At 46.1% G+C, this 13,173-nt stretch overlaps 1 pseudogene across 1 annotated transcript; it reads right to left on the reverse strand.

Annotated features, from left to right (window-relative positions):
- Nucleotides 1-948: 948 nt before the first annotated feature.
- On the reverse strand, nt 949-2,203 carry LOC311369587 (E3 ubiquitin-protein ligase TRIM63 pseudogene; annotated as a pseudogene). Its single transcript has one exon. The product of its transcript is annotated as an E3 ubiquitin-protein ligase TRIM63 pseudogene (transcript).
- Nucleotides 2,204-13,173: the final 10,970 nt, after the last annotated feature.

Here is a 13,173-nt window from a genome sequence, read left to right on the forward strand (position 1 = left end):
TCCATCAGTCTGCTGCCATGGGCTCCTAGTTTCCATTCATGAAGTGCTCTGATAATGGAGGCAAGATTGTGTTGACCCCTTGAAGGTCCAGGAATATCACAAACAGCTGGTTTGGACTGGAACTCGACACCTCTTCCTCCTCTTCCTCCTCCTCCTCTCCCTCCTCTCCCTCGTCCTTTACAGCCGAACTATTCCGGTCCCAATCTCAGCAGCTCGCATATTCACCCAGGGTAAAAATAAGCCAAACACTAAGTAAGGCTTTAGTACCACATGGAAAGATTGGGACCGCTCAGCCATCGGGACAAACAGAGTGGTCGCCTTTTGATGAGGTCCTGCTGTAATCAGCACGGAAGCGGGGCATGAAATCAAAGGCACATAGACAGAAGGATTACATTATAACACTTTATTCACTTTCAAGAATTACGTCTTAATCTCTTAATTATTGTCATAACAGCAGTGTCTGAAATTATCAAGTGCATTTTGCATTTCAAGTTTTCAGTTCCACAAATACATTTAATAAATAATTCGTTTTTTTTGTTTGTTTTTTTCTTTTCTTTTTTTCTTGTGAATGACGTGTGAAAAACATTCAAGTTCAAACAGTACTTTTTTTAGGTCCGATATCGCCTTTTGAGAAATATCAAAGTGATACGGAACAACATGAACGAAGAGGAAGATACAAAAGTATAAAAAAAAATATGCAGGGTCAACTCGACATATTTTATGTCGGACATGTAAATAAACGTCGTAATAAATTGCACGTGTTCAATCTCCCGTGAGTTTCAGTGGTTCACCTTCCTCCTTCAGCAGCGTCGTCATCCTCATCCTCATCCTCATCCTTTTTTTTTTGTGGTTCAAAAATATCTTGACCCTCTCCCCGCTCCCGCACTTCAAACATCCCCAAACTCATTCCCCCCAAAAAACAGTCCACAGTAAAGTCCTCACCCCGCCTTACTCCCCAACCCCACCTTCCTCCTCCTCCTCCTCCTCCTCCTCCTCCTCATCATCCTCGCTCCTAAAGTCCATGTGAGCCAGCAGCACCTGCACCTCCTCCGTGTCCACCACCAGATGCTCCATCTTCTCAAACCCTGGCTCGGGCCTCTCCAACGGGGGCCCCCTGGCCGTGTCCCGGGCCTGCTTGATGAGCTCCTTGGCCCCCGTCAGGAACTCTGCCGCCCCGCTCTTCTCGGCGCTCTGCGTCAGCGTGTCCCTCAGCCGCCCGCCCGCCTCCAGCTGCAGCTTGTACCCGTCCACCAGCGACCGCAGCGTGGCCACCTTCTCCCCTTCCTCCTGGGCCACGCGCTCCAGCAGCAGGCCCTTGCGCTCCTCCAGCACGGCGTACAGCAGGTCGAAGCTCTCGCCCAGGCGCCGCTTCTGCAGCTCGGCGTTCTCCCGCACCGCCGCGCACGACTCCTCCATCTGGGCCTTGACGGCCTCGGCCACGGCGTTGGCGGCGCCCAGCGCCTCCACCGCCGCCCGCAGCTCGGCCTTCTGGCTCTGGTAGACGGCGTGCAGCGGGGACACCTCGCAGTCCTTGTGCTGGCCGAACACCTTGCACATGGAGCAGGTGGGTGTCTGGCAGGTCAGGCAGTAGATGTTGATGCGCTCGTCGGGGTGCTCCGTGCACGCCGGCTCCTTGGAGTCCCTGTCCTTCAGCGGGGGGTCCAGCGTGCCGTCGCCCTCGCCGCCGCCGCCGCCGCCGCCCTCGCCCTTCTGCTCCTGCTGCTGCTTGTACAGGTCGATGATGTTCTCCACCAGCAGGTTGCGCTGCAGGCCGTACACGCCGTGGCGGTCCAGGGACACCTCGAAGCGGCAGGTGGGGCAGCGGAAGACGCCGCCCGAGTAGTGGTAGGGGTTGCGGGAGTCGTAGAGGTCGCTGGCGCAGCCGCGGCACAGGTTGTGCTGGCAGGGCAGGATGACCACGGGCTTGGTGAACATCTCCAGGCAGATGGGGCAGCTCAGCTGCTTCTCCAGGCTCTCCATGGGGCTGGGGGGGCGCACCACGCGGCCCGTCTGGATGTCCATCGCTGCGAACACTTTTTTCGAAAGGCAAACGAAAGAGAGAGCGGTCAGGAAAACAATCCTGGAGTTTTGAGAGTTTTTTTTTCTTTTTCACCCCTCCGGTCGGCTTGCAGCTCTGTGCTCTGTGTTCGGGTGGGGTGCCGCGGTGGGTGTTGTGTGTTGTAGCTGCTGTTGGTACCCGGGGTGCTATTCTGATCTAGCGGGTCGTGGGAGAACGGCCGGCACTTTATACCGGCGGAGCCACGTCACCCGACACCGCCCACCAGGACCATGTGAGGCATGACCCCCAGTTCCCCCACCCCTCACCCCGCCCGCCCGCCCGCCAGCCCGCCGCTTGGTTGCATGCTGAGAAAATAGACCACACCACCCCCCCCCCCCCCCACACACACACACACACACACACACACATTCACAAACACACATACACACATTCACACCTCACCCCTTGCTTTGGCACAAGCTATACTTGGCCTCTCTCTACCCCCCCCCCCCCCCCACCCCGCCACACCCCCCCCCCCCCCCCCCCCCCCCCCCACCCTGACCCCCACCCTGACCACTCTGTCCTCTCCCTCAGGGAGGTGTGGTCAGGGATCCAAACAACTTACCTTGTGACGGAAGGAGGAGGTGGAGGAGGAGGCTGGGTGTTTACAGGTCTTTCCAAGAACCTAATTTCTCCCTCACACACACAAGTGACCGTCAAAACACACACACCCTCTGATGCTCACCCCTGTGACGTACGTTGGGAAGGGAGGAGGCGAGGCGACGAGGAGGAGGTGGAGGGAGCAAGGTAAGGGAGGAGGTGGACGAGAGGGCAAGCTTTTTTACGGGGTTTTCCAAGAACCTAATTTCTCCCTCACACACAAGGGGTCAAAACACACACACACACACACAGGCATGCACATGGGATGTACGGAGAAGTTTCATTGGTATATGGAGTGTTGTGAATGTGTTTTTGGACGTGTATTTGGATGACGTGGCCTGTTGAGACGTGAATGTGTTTTTAAAGGCCCAAGGCACACGCCGCTGTCAATAGACGTCAAATTATGTTTTGGAATTGTAACCATAATAATAATATAATAATAATAATAATAGTTTTTTTCATAGCGCTTTTCAAAGCGCTCAAAGATGCTTTGCAAAAAAAGGAATACATACAGACTGTACAGACGCTCAAAAGAAAAGGAAAATAAACATCACGACCATAATAGACAACACATTAAGAGAAAACAAGACAGCTGGTTCCATTCTGAAGCGTGCTAAAAGATACAGCCCGGCTACGTTTGCACATTTAGACAACACGATTTGTTTTTGTCATTCGGGTTTCGCTGCAAATATGAACCACAGTCCACTGTGCTCCGTGTGTTTGGGGCCTTCAGACTTTGTTGACGTCTTAGGCACACGCAATGAACACACATGTTTCATGTTGATGTTCTGGACTGTTATCACATTCACGTGTGGAACCAGAAGTCACAGCCTGCCAATCACGATGTCGAGTTTGTGTAACGTTTATATCATGGAGAGGAAGAAAACACAGCATTGTGGCACTTTCCTACGTGTGTTGTGTTGTTGTGTACAGCCTGTGTGCACAGGAGAGTGTGTTGTATTTTTGTGTACAGTCTGTGTGCACAGGAGGGTGTGTTGTGTTTTTGTGTACAGTCTGTGTGCACAGGAGGGTGTGGTGTGTTGTTATGTGTTGTGTGGTTCTGTACTGCCCGTGTGTGTGTGTAAAGGAGTGTGTGTTGTGTGGTTCTGTACTGCCCGTGTGTGTGTGTAAAGGAGTGTGTGTTGTGTGGTTCTGTACTGCCCGTGTGTGTGTGTGTGTGTGTGTGTAAAGGAGTGTGTGTTGTGTGGTTCTGTACTGCCTGTGTGTGTGTGTAAAGGAGTGTGTGTTGTGTGGTTGTGTACTGCACATGTGCACAGGAGTGTGTGCTCATATGTCCATAAGTTTAAGGGCGGGCAGGGGGTCATCTGATAGTTGTAAACACAACAGTAATGTGTGTCTGAACACGTTGGCTTGTGCAACCGAATTCAGGCAGACATGCTCTCATCCCCCCCCCCCCCCCCGTGTGTGTGCGTGTGTGCGTGTGGAATCAACAACATGCCAACCGTTGTGAAGGCAATGCAGCCATGTTACCTAACTAGATAACTAGCCACATTACCTAGCTAGTAAGCTTCGCCGCCTTACTACTTAACCTGTCTAGTTTCATGGTAATCTACATCATAGGACTAGTTAGCTACACTAGCCAACTAATAATCTACACTGCTGCTCAGCAAACTGATGTCATGGTTTTCAACGAATGATCTCTCAGTACCAAGAACACGTAATTCATATGTGCTTACATTTACGACAACGTATATTTTAAGCCATGGTTTGTTTATTTACTTTTTTAATATTATGCACACAAGAAGCATTAAGTAAAGGATAAAGTACAGTAAATAAACAATAATTACTCGCTGTACATTATCCCACTTATTACATGAGTGGGTACTTCTTACCAAAGAAATCAATGATCGGACAAAATATAACAAACAAAAATAGATTTTATTTATTTATTTATTTATTTTTATTTATTGTTGGTCTGTTACAGTTCAAATAGTGTCCATAGCAACGGTCTGTTGTCCTAGCAGCGGTCTGTTATGCAGAAGTACCACCCCTGCATGCCGTTGTTGACCAATTTGAAGCAAGTATTTAACATAGCTGTGTATTAAATAAACATGTGTAATAAACATTGCCAGTGATGTGGTCTTTACAAAGAAGTTTGATGTTTCAATCTTCTATTTACTCTCTACTTAACTGTACTGTACTCTACTCTATCCACTCGACCCTACTATCCACTGTCTAGCCAATGTGCCAACCATTCCTTAAACTGTTAGGAGGTTGAGTTTAGCAGCACTAAGCCTAACACTCAGCACTAACCCTAACACTCAGCGCTAACCCTAACACCTATATATATATATATATATATATATATAATAATAACCCTAGATAGATGGTCATGGATTCAGGAACAGCACTTCCAATGGATCAGGTCAATCCAAATGCAGCCTGACCCCTGGTCACACGTGAAGACACATACCACGTGCTGACCGGGAGCATCTGGACGCTATTTACAACACAACATCTTACATGTTGTCATGTGCACCCTATAAGTGAAAGTGTTATGTGGGAAGAGGGGCGTGCATGCGTGTATGTGTCACGTGTGTGTGTGTGCGTGTGTCTTGTTCCAGACATGTTATGATGGAACATTGGACTAGGTTGGTATTTCATTGGTTGAAAGGTGATACGCCCCACAGATCTGCCTCATGTTCTGGAAACAGAGTGAAGGGTTGTGAGGATGATCCAAACCGTGCTCGTCTCCCCACTCACTTTCCAACCCTAAAGTAGCCTCACATATGTTCTAGAACGCAGGAGTTTAGTTATTTGAGAGGCCGTTTGTGGTTATGCTGACTTTTTAATGGATAGCTACACATCTATGGAGGACCTGCAGGAAATCATTAATAATGAAGAAATGAAGGAATAACTCAAATATACACACTTACCCATTCTTTGCCGTTTTTGGCTTTTCTGATTCCCTTTGTGGGCAGAAATACAGAAAGAGAAAAATTGGTAATGCATAAATGTGGAAATAAAAAAACAAGTAAAACGTTGATATTAAACACAAGATCACAATTTAACAATATTGATCGATATAACACATGCATGTGCTGATATTCTATCTTTCTCTTTTTTTTATAATGAACTTATTTATCATATCATATTGAATGCGAATCATATTGTGCGCATATTAACGTGATTTGGTTTTCAACACTGATGGACGGTATTTTGAAAATTCGGCCGCTAGATGGCGGCATTCACTTAACTGAAAATAATTACCTCTAGTTGGCATGGTCATTAGACACAGCAAGAAGTAATTGATTGAAGGCCAACATATACTGATGTCTTTATTGATCCCGGCGGAACTAATCTGTTACAGTTGTTCAGCTCAAGCCAGAAACATAGAATTAAACAGAATACAATAATAAACACAACATACATATACATTTTCTAATTATAGATCAAATACCCATATAACCAATACCAGAATGTAAGCTTGTGTATGAAGTGAATATGTGTAACTGAAGCTTAGTAAAGTAAGCAACTCTAAAATAAAGTAAAGTCTCAGGTATATTGCAGGCATGTGTTGCACGTAACCTGGATATGATAAATAGTAAAAGAGCAGAGTTGAAGGAACTGAGAGGGTTCAGAGTGAGGCTTTGTTTATGCGAACCACACCAAAACTAGACACTTTCCCCTGTTTTAGCTTTTACCATACATTTGGAGTAGCCTATTTAATAAATCATAACTGTTACACTATTTAACATATTCCTTTTTAAATACTTTTGTGATATTGTCATTGTTAAGGGCTTTAAAACAGTGATAAAATAATACATCTAAACATTGAAAAGTAGAAAATGTGAACGGACAGTGAAATGGCTCAAACAAACGGGAACTTCTGACGATGGGATCTTCTGGAATGTGGAATTCTGCATTTCGCCCCCCCCTCCCCACCACACCGTTCAGAACCAAGATAGCTGCTTGGTGAATAGAGCCCATTAGAATCTAATCAGAATTGAAACCAGATGCTCATATTCCCTCCCCTAGCGCTATTACAATTACTACTCTAGGCTCGCTCTAGCGCCTCGCAAGCTAATGAGCTTCTTGTGTGGTCATGGAGACCTCCTGCTGAAGCCTGTCAGCACGCCGGACAACAGGTTGTCTGCGTCGCTCGCACCTCGGTCCCAGCCATGTGTGAACCCTCAAAGCAAATGGTCACCCCGCTGCCCCCTAGCTCCCTACACTCTAGCCCCTAGCCCGTAACCCCCTAGCCCCCTAACCCCTCATCGGCGATCACTCTGAGTGGAGTACGGTGGTCCTCCTGGGGTATCCTTCTTGTGGGTCCTCAGATGTGCTAAAGATGCCAATTCTGGAGCCCCAAACTTTATTGCAGTGTGTGGCATGGATGTGAGGTGCCAGGGGGTAGGGTATGGGGGGGGGGGGCTGTTTGGTGGTGAACCTCTCCTTCCTTTGCTGCTGCTGCTTGACTTTTGCAGTCTGTCGGGAGTTGGTCCTCGTGGAAAGTGGCACCTTCTTGCAGGCAGGTTTCTCCAGGTGGGTCTGTGTCGTGCAGTGTAACTCCCAGTTTAAACTGTTAATGTTGAATTTTTTGAGGTTTGTCCTAATGTAGTCGCTTGTAGCGCTTTTTTCTGGCCTCCAGGTGCACGGTGGCCAATTGAAAAGCTGAGAGTAGAGGACCTGCTTTGGGAGGAGAGTATCAGGCATTCGTATGACGTATGACGTGGTCCTGTCCACACCCTAGCCCATACCCCCTAGCTCCTAGCCCCTAGCCTGTACCCCCTAGCTAATTCATCCTATCCTCTAGCCCAAACCTCCTAGCCTCTGCCCTCTAGCCCCTACCTCCTAGCCTCTGCCCTCTAGCCCCTACCTCCTAGCCTCTGCCCTCTAAGTCCTACCTCCTAGCCTCTGCCCTCTAGCCCCTACCTCCTAGCCTCTGCCCTCTAAGTCCTACCTCCTAGCCTCTGCCCTCTAGGTCCTACCCCTAGCCTCTACCTCCTAGCCCCTACTACACCCTAGCCTGTAACCCCTAGCCACTTTGTCCTATCCTCTACCACCTAGCCCCTACCTCCTGGCCTCTACCTCTAGCCCCTACCTCCTAGCTTCAATCATTAGCCTTTACCTCAGAGCTTCTACTTCCTACCCCCTAGCCTCCACCTCCTACCCCCTAGCCTCCATCTCCTACCCCCTTTCCCCTACCCCATAGTCTCTGCCTCTGAGCCTATACTCCCTAGCTACTCCCCCTAGCCCCTACCCCCGACGTCTAAACAACCGCTGAGCATGGGCGTCGCAGGAGCGTTTTTGCCCGGCGTGGACAATAAAACAATAAAGATAAACACCTCATGGTTTCCTTCACTATAGCGCCAGTTGGATCCATATCAGCACCCTTCATTTCTCTCTCATTTTTCTCTCTCGCTCTCTCTCTCTCTCTCTCTCTCTCTCGCTCGCGCTCTCTCTCTCTCTCTCTCGCTCGCTCTCTCTCTCTCTCTCTCTCTCTCTCTCTCTCTCTCTCTCAGGAATGACCCCTGTGTGAAATATTTGTGGAGGAGTAGGGTACTGATGTCGGCTACGGGTGCAGGTCATGAGTGGGATATTAGTGATGTCATGGGTACAGTAGGGTACGTTAGGGTATGAATGAATTAATTTATTTATTTATTTATTTATTTATTGGTGGTGACCAAAGGGTAGGGGCTTATATCAAGCCCCACCTTCTCACATTTTTAAGAGTAACAAAGTAATAAATTCTATAATATAATATCCATTACATTTTCTCCATAAGATGGAAAATATCATAAATAAGGGTACAGGCTATGAGTAGGGCACAAGCTATGAGTAGGGTACAGGCTATGACTAGGGTACATTAGGGTATACCTTATGACTAGGGTACAGTAGGGTATAGGCTATGACTAGGGTACAGTAGGGTATACCTTATGACTAGGGTACAGTAGGGTACAAGCTGTGAGTAGGGTACAATAGGGTACAGTAGGGTACAGGTATTTCTTAGAGGGTTTGCTTTTATTTTCTGCTTTGGTTACACTTTTTATATTCATTATTTTTGCAAAAGGGTTTATCATTTATAAAAAATGTGTTTCTTACAAAGAAAAATTAAGAAAGAATGCTGTCTTTCATTTCTAATTTCATGTCCGCACCATTAAATGATTTATAAATTTGTCTTCATAATACGAAAGGGCATGCTATGATGTGCTATGATGTGTGTTTTGTACCTGGTCCAGAAACACATCGTAGTGGTTGATGGGTGACCTGTGAGTACGGCAGGGCAACACACACACAGACGCACCGGCCGTGTGTGTTTTTGGGGCAGAGGAAACGGAATGCCAAGGGGAAGGACATTGTGCATTGTGAACTTCCTGTGAGTGAGTGAGAGGCTGTTTATAAACTGTTGGCTTTCCCACGGCCTCTCTAACAGGGTGTCTCAGGGCATATCTAGTGATCAGTTTACGTTTAACAATAAATCATTGTTATATATCGGCCTTCTTACAGTGGTATACTTGAACGGTTAAAGCGTGGGAAAGTACAGAGTTGTATTCGGTCTTTGGTATTCAGGTTTTTTTTACACTGATGGTTGCGATATTTCATTTAAGATTCCTAATAATTAGCTATTTTCTGAATAAACCTTTGTAAACCCAGAGAGAGATTACGTTAATAACCATCGCCACCTTTGTAAATCCAGTCTAAAATAAAAAAAAATGATGAAAGAATCAATCTATATTATAGTGTCCATGAGCTGATTGAGAGGAGCCTAGTTAATCAACCTTTGATGAACCAGCCTGTGTTGTTTATGTCCGGTACACCTCCTACACAACGACCTGACGGATACCCCTCTCTCATCTACCTAACAAGCTCCCCTCCCTTCTCCACCTGGCACCACTTTAGCGGTTGGGATTTTTATTTTGCCAAAGGAATGTTACTGGGGAGGGAATGGGACGAAACCACTGCTTTAATCGCCCCATCTCCAGGGTGAGGGATGGATGTGGGCGGAGGCCCCTGGAGGTCATGTGGAACCAGCTCATTTATATCAATAGATGCCAAAGGTGAGGCGGCAAAGCCGGACAGATTTATAGAGTGTGCTGCGCTCTTACTCTGAAGGATTGGTTACAGATGACGCTCGGGTCAATTGAAAGCAACTGGTGGTCGGGGTTGAAGTGACCCTTGCACTTGCGTAACCTTTTTAAAAAAAAACATGTATATACCTGAATATAAATATGAATATATGAATATAAACGTATGCGTTATGATGCAGACTTCCACTCTTTTCTTGTAGGATCACGAAATGATCACATTTACAGGTAGACACGCACACACTGATTCATATTTCCCAAACAAATCAAGTATATTTTTGGTCATATAAACGTCACAGATTGTCAATATGGGAAAAGTAGGGGTCTCATTTCTGTCGGCCTACATGTTTGGTTTGGCTGAGGACGATCCACATGTAGACATTTCGTACATGCTTGTTTGTCCTGCTTCGACGCCGTCTCACGCGGTGCCAAACATCAACACATGAATCCACTTGTCAGAGCGAGAGTCTGCTGAAGCTGCCGTTACACAAACTGTTAACCACTGGCTGCGTGTGTGTGTGTGTGTGTATGTGCGTGCGTACATTCATTCCAACGATCGGCGTTCCCGAGTCGGGGGAAAAAGCGCCTGTGAAACCTGGCGTTGTGGACGTGTGACCCTCTCTTGACCCTCTTCGTGATGGGTTTGGACCCCCGGTTAAAGGAAGAAAAAAAAAAACGGAGATCAAAGAGCTGGTCCACGGGTGGAGGAAGTCTTCCTGGTAGTCCTAGGCCTAAAATAGCTCTGCTCCTAGAAGAGCGCGGTGGCTTCTGCCAGGGAGTGTTCTTCAGGAAAACTGTTACGCCACCGGTCTGTTTGTTGCTCTCAGTATCTCCTTCCGTCCTGTGCGGGTGGTGTTATTGTTGTTGTTGTTGTTATTGTTGTTGTTGTTGTGATGTTTTTTTACCATGCATTATTCACAGCATGAGATCAACCACGTGATTCAGAAGTAATAATTGTAATATTGTATAATAATCGGATCGAATTATTGGAAGTCTTCTTTTGCCCTTTCTCCAAGGAACACTTCAAATCAAATCCCATCCGGATAGAATGAGAAAAACACTAACTGGTGTTTGATTGCTTTAAAGAAAGACTGCTGATTAACACGCACCGTCTGATCTGTGCATGGGAAACGACTGCAGCAGTTACCACAGTTTCAGAGAGAGGCAAGCTTGTAGACTCGACCACAAACACATTCCACCACATCATGCCAGCAATGTGTATAACAACAGCACCTTCCTGTCCAAACAGGAAAAGGGGCCTGTTTGGCTGTGGCTTAGTGGAGGAGTGGACCCTCTCTGCCAGAGTAACAGCAGAGACCATGAGCTGTGTTTCGAAATCGTTCCCTATTCCCTCACTCACTATTCCCTATATAGTGTTTATGATATAGTGAACTATATAGGAAACGAACAAACGAGAATTCGGACACCACGCTGAACATTTATAAGCGTCCATTTTTTCGTTTTCGAGGTTATTCGGCTTCTTCTTCTACTCTGGAAAAACACGACCGCATTGCATTGTGGTATACGGGAGTAACATGTAGGGAATGTAATGTATGTTCGCTCAAATTTTGGGTATTTTATTGTCGACTATATAGTGAACGAAATGAACCACTGAGAATTCGAACACCACTACAAAACGGCGAGCACCCTATATAGTGCACTATATCCGTGATAGGGAACGATTTCGAACACAGCTCTTGTGTCTGGCAAACAACAGAGTAGTCGGAATATGCTTTCTGCTAGGCTAAAGGTATTAGCATCGGAACTCAAGCGGCTATGAGGCTATGGGGATAATAGGGTTGTCATCCCATTATATTTTTCATTTTATTACCAGTGATATTATTATCTCTCTTTGGGCTTTTTTTTTTTTAAATAATGGTAAAAAAAAAATATGTTAAAATGTGTTTCTGTAAATTGATGATCTGTCAATTATAATAGACTGTGACTGCGTTGACTTGTTTTACGTTTTCTAAACGTCTGTGTGTGTTAAGCTATAGATTAAGCTTGTTCAACTGTAAATTTAACAATACATTCCTTGCACCTATTTTTGTTTTAAAGAGGATTATGAGGATTAGGATTTGCAAATACTGGGCTTTAAAATGCTTAACCCTTAAAGAGATAAACATATTGAATGTTAATCTGATCAACCGATGTGTACTTTATATATATATGAACCAAAAGCCCACCCAAGTGTATTCATTTCCTGTGAAAAGCCTTCAGAGAAATTTGGAGCACTATTATCTCACAGGGATAGGCTGTGAGACTGACGTATTTTCCAAATGGGCATGAAATTACCCAACAGGCTTTGTTACTGTGGTGTTGTGGTGACCCGGTCAAGAGCTTGGTCAGACTTTAGTAACAGACAGTGTGTGCGTGTGTGTGTGTGTGTGTGTGTGTGTGTGTGTGTGTGTGTGTGTGAGATTCACATTCGGGTCTATTTTTCTGTCTGTAGATAATGTGAGATGCTCTCACATTAGTTCTTCTTTTTTATTATCTTTTCATATGAAGGTGTTTTCTTTCATTCATCATACTCACATCAATTATTATCATTATTTATCTTGACTTAATCTCCTTTTATCCCCTACGATGTTTGATGTCACCGTCAGAATAATTTATTTCCCTTTCTTTCTCTCTTTGTGTCTGTCTTTCTTTCTTTTCTCTCTTTCTCTCTTTCTTTCTCCCCATTCATTCTTGTCCTGAGGTTCTGTACGGTTCCTCCATGGACGAGGGGCGAGTGATGCAGCAGACCAACACAGGGATGGTTCATTAGCATGGACAGTGTTGCGGTTGACCCCTTGACCTTTGACCTTTCGGGGTTACATTTATTGCTCGTGAACCTTGCCCAGAGGAACGTCTCCTTCAGAGCCGTTTGAATCGGACCGTTTGATCAAATAAGTGCATGTGACCCGCGTGTACCCCCCCCCCGCCCCCCGTGCGATAAACCACTTCCTGTGGTCTAGCCAATGGGAAGTCTGGGTTCTGAGAGCTCCTCTAGGAAGTCTTTTGTAAGCGTAGCCGTGGAACAGCTTTAATGAGAGGACTTAGCAGGATGTTGGAGTCAATGCCATGTCCAGCCCCCCCCCCCCCCCCCCCCCCCCCGTTCCCAGTCAGTATGCTTGTCGTTTTGGAATGATTTACTGGTGGAAAACAATGATTTGCTTTCAGCTTAATCCCCCCAGTAGCATGTATTAAGTAGCCCTCTCTTATGAGTGCAATTTAGGTCTGTTTCTATAAATAAAAACGAAATATATATAGTTTGAAAAAATCGTCGTTTCCAGAGTAAACTTACTCAACTTTTAATAATAAGCACTTCCTCTTTCTTTTATTCTTACCACTTCAGACGCCGCCCATATGACTCGAGTTCTCAAGCACAGCAGAAAAACACAGACATGAACCCTTTGCCAAACACAACATTTGTGATACTCATACACAACACAAGTAAGTATCTGGCACCGTTAATCTGTC

The sequence above is a fragment of the Micromesistius poutassou genome, assembly GCF_964030765.1.
Source record: "Micromesistius poutassou genome assembly, chromosome: 24".
NCBI lineage: Eukaryota > Metazoa > Chordata > Actinopteri > Gadiformes > Gadidae > Micromesistius > Micromesistius poutassou.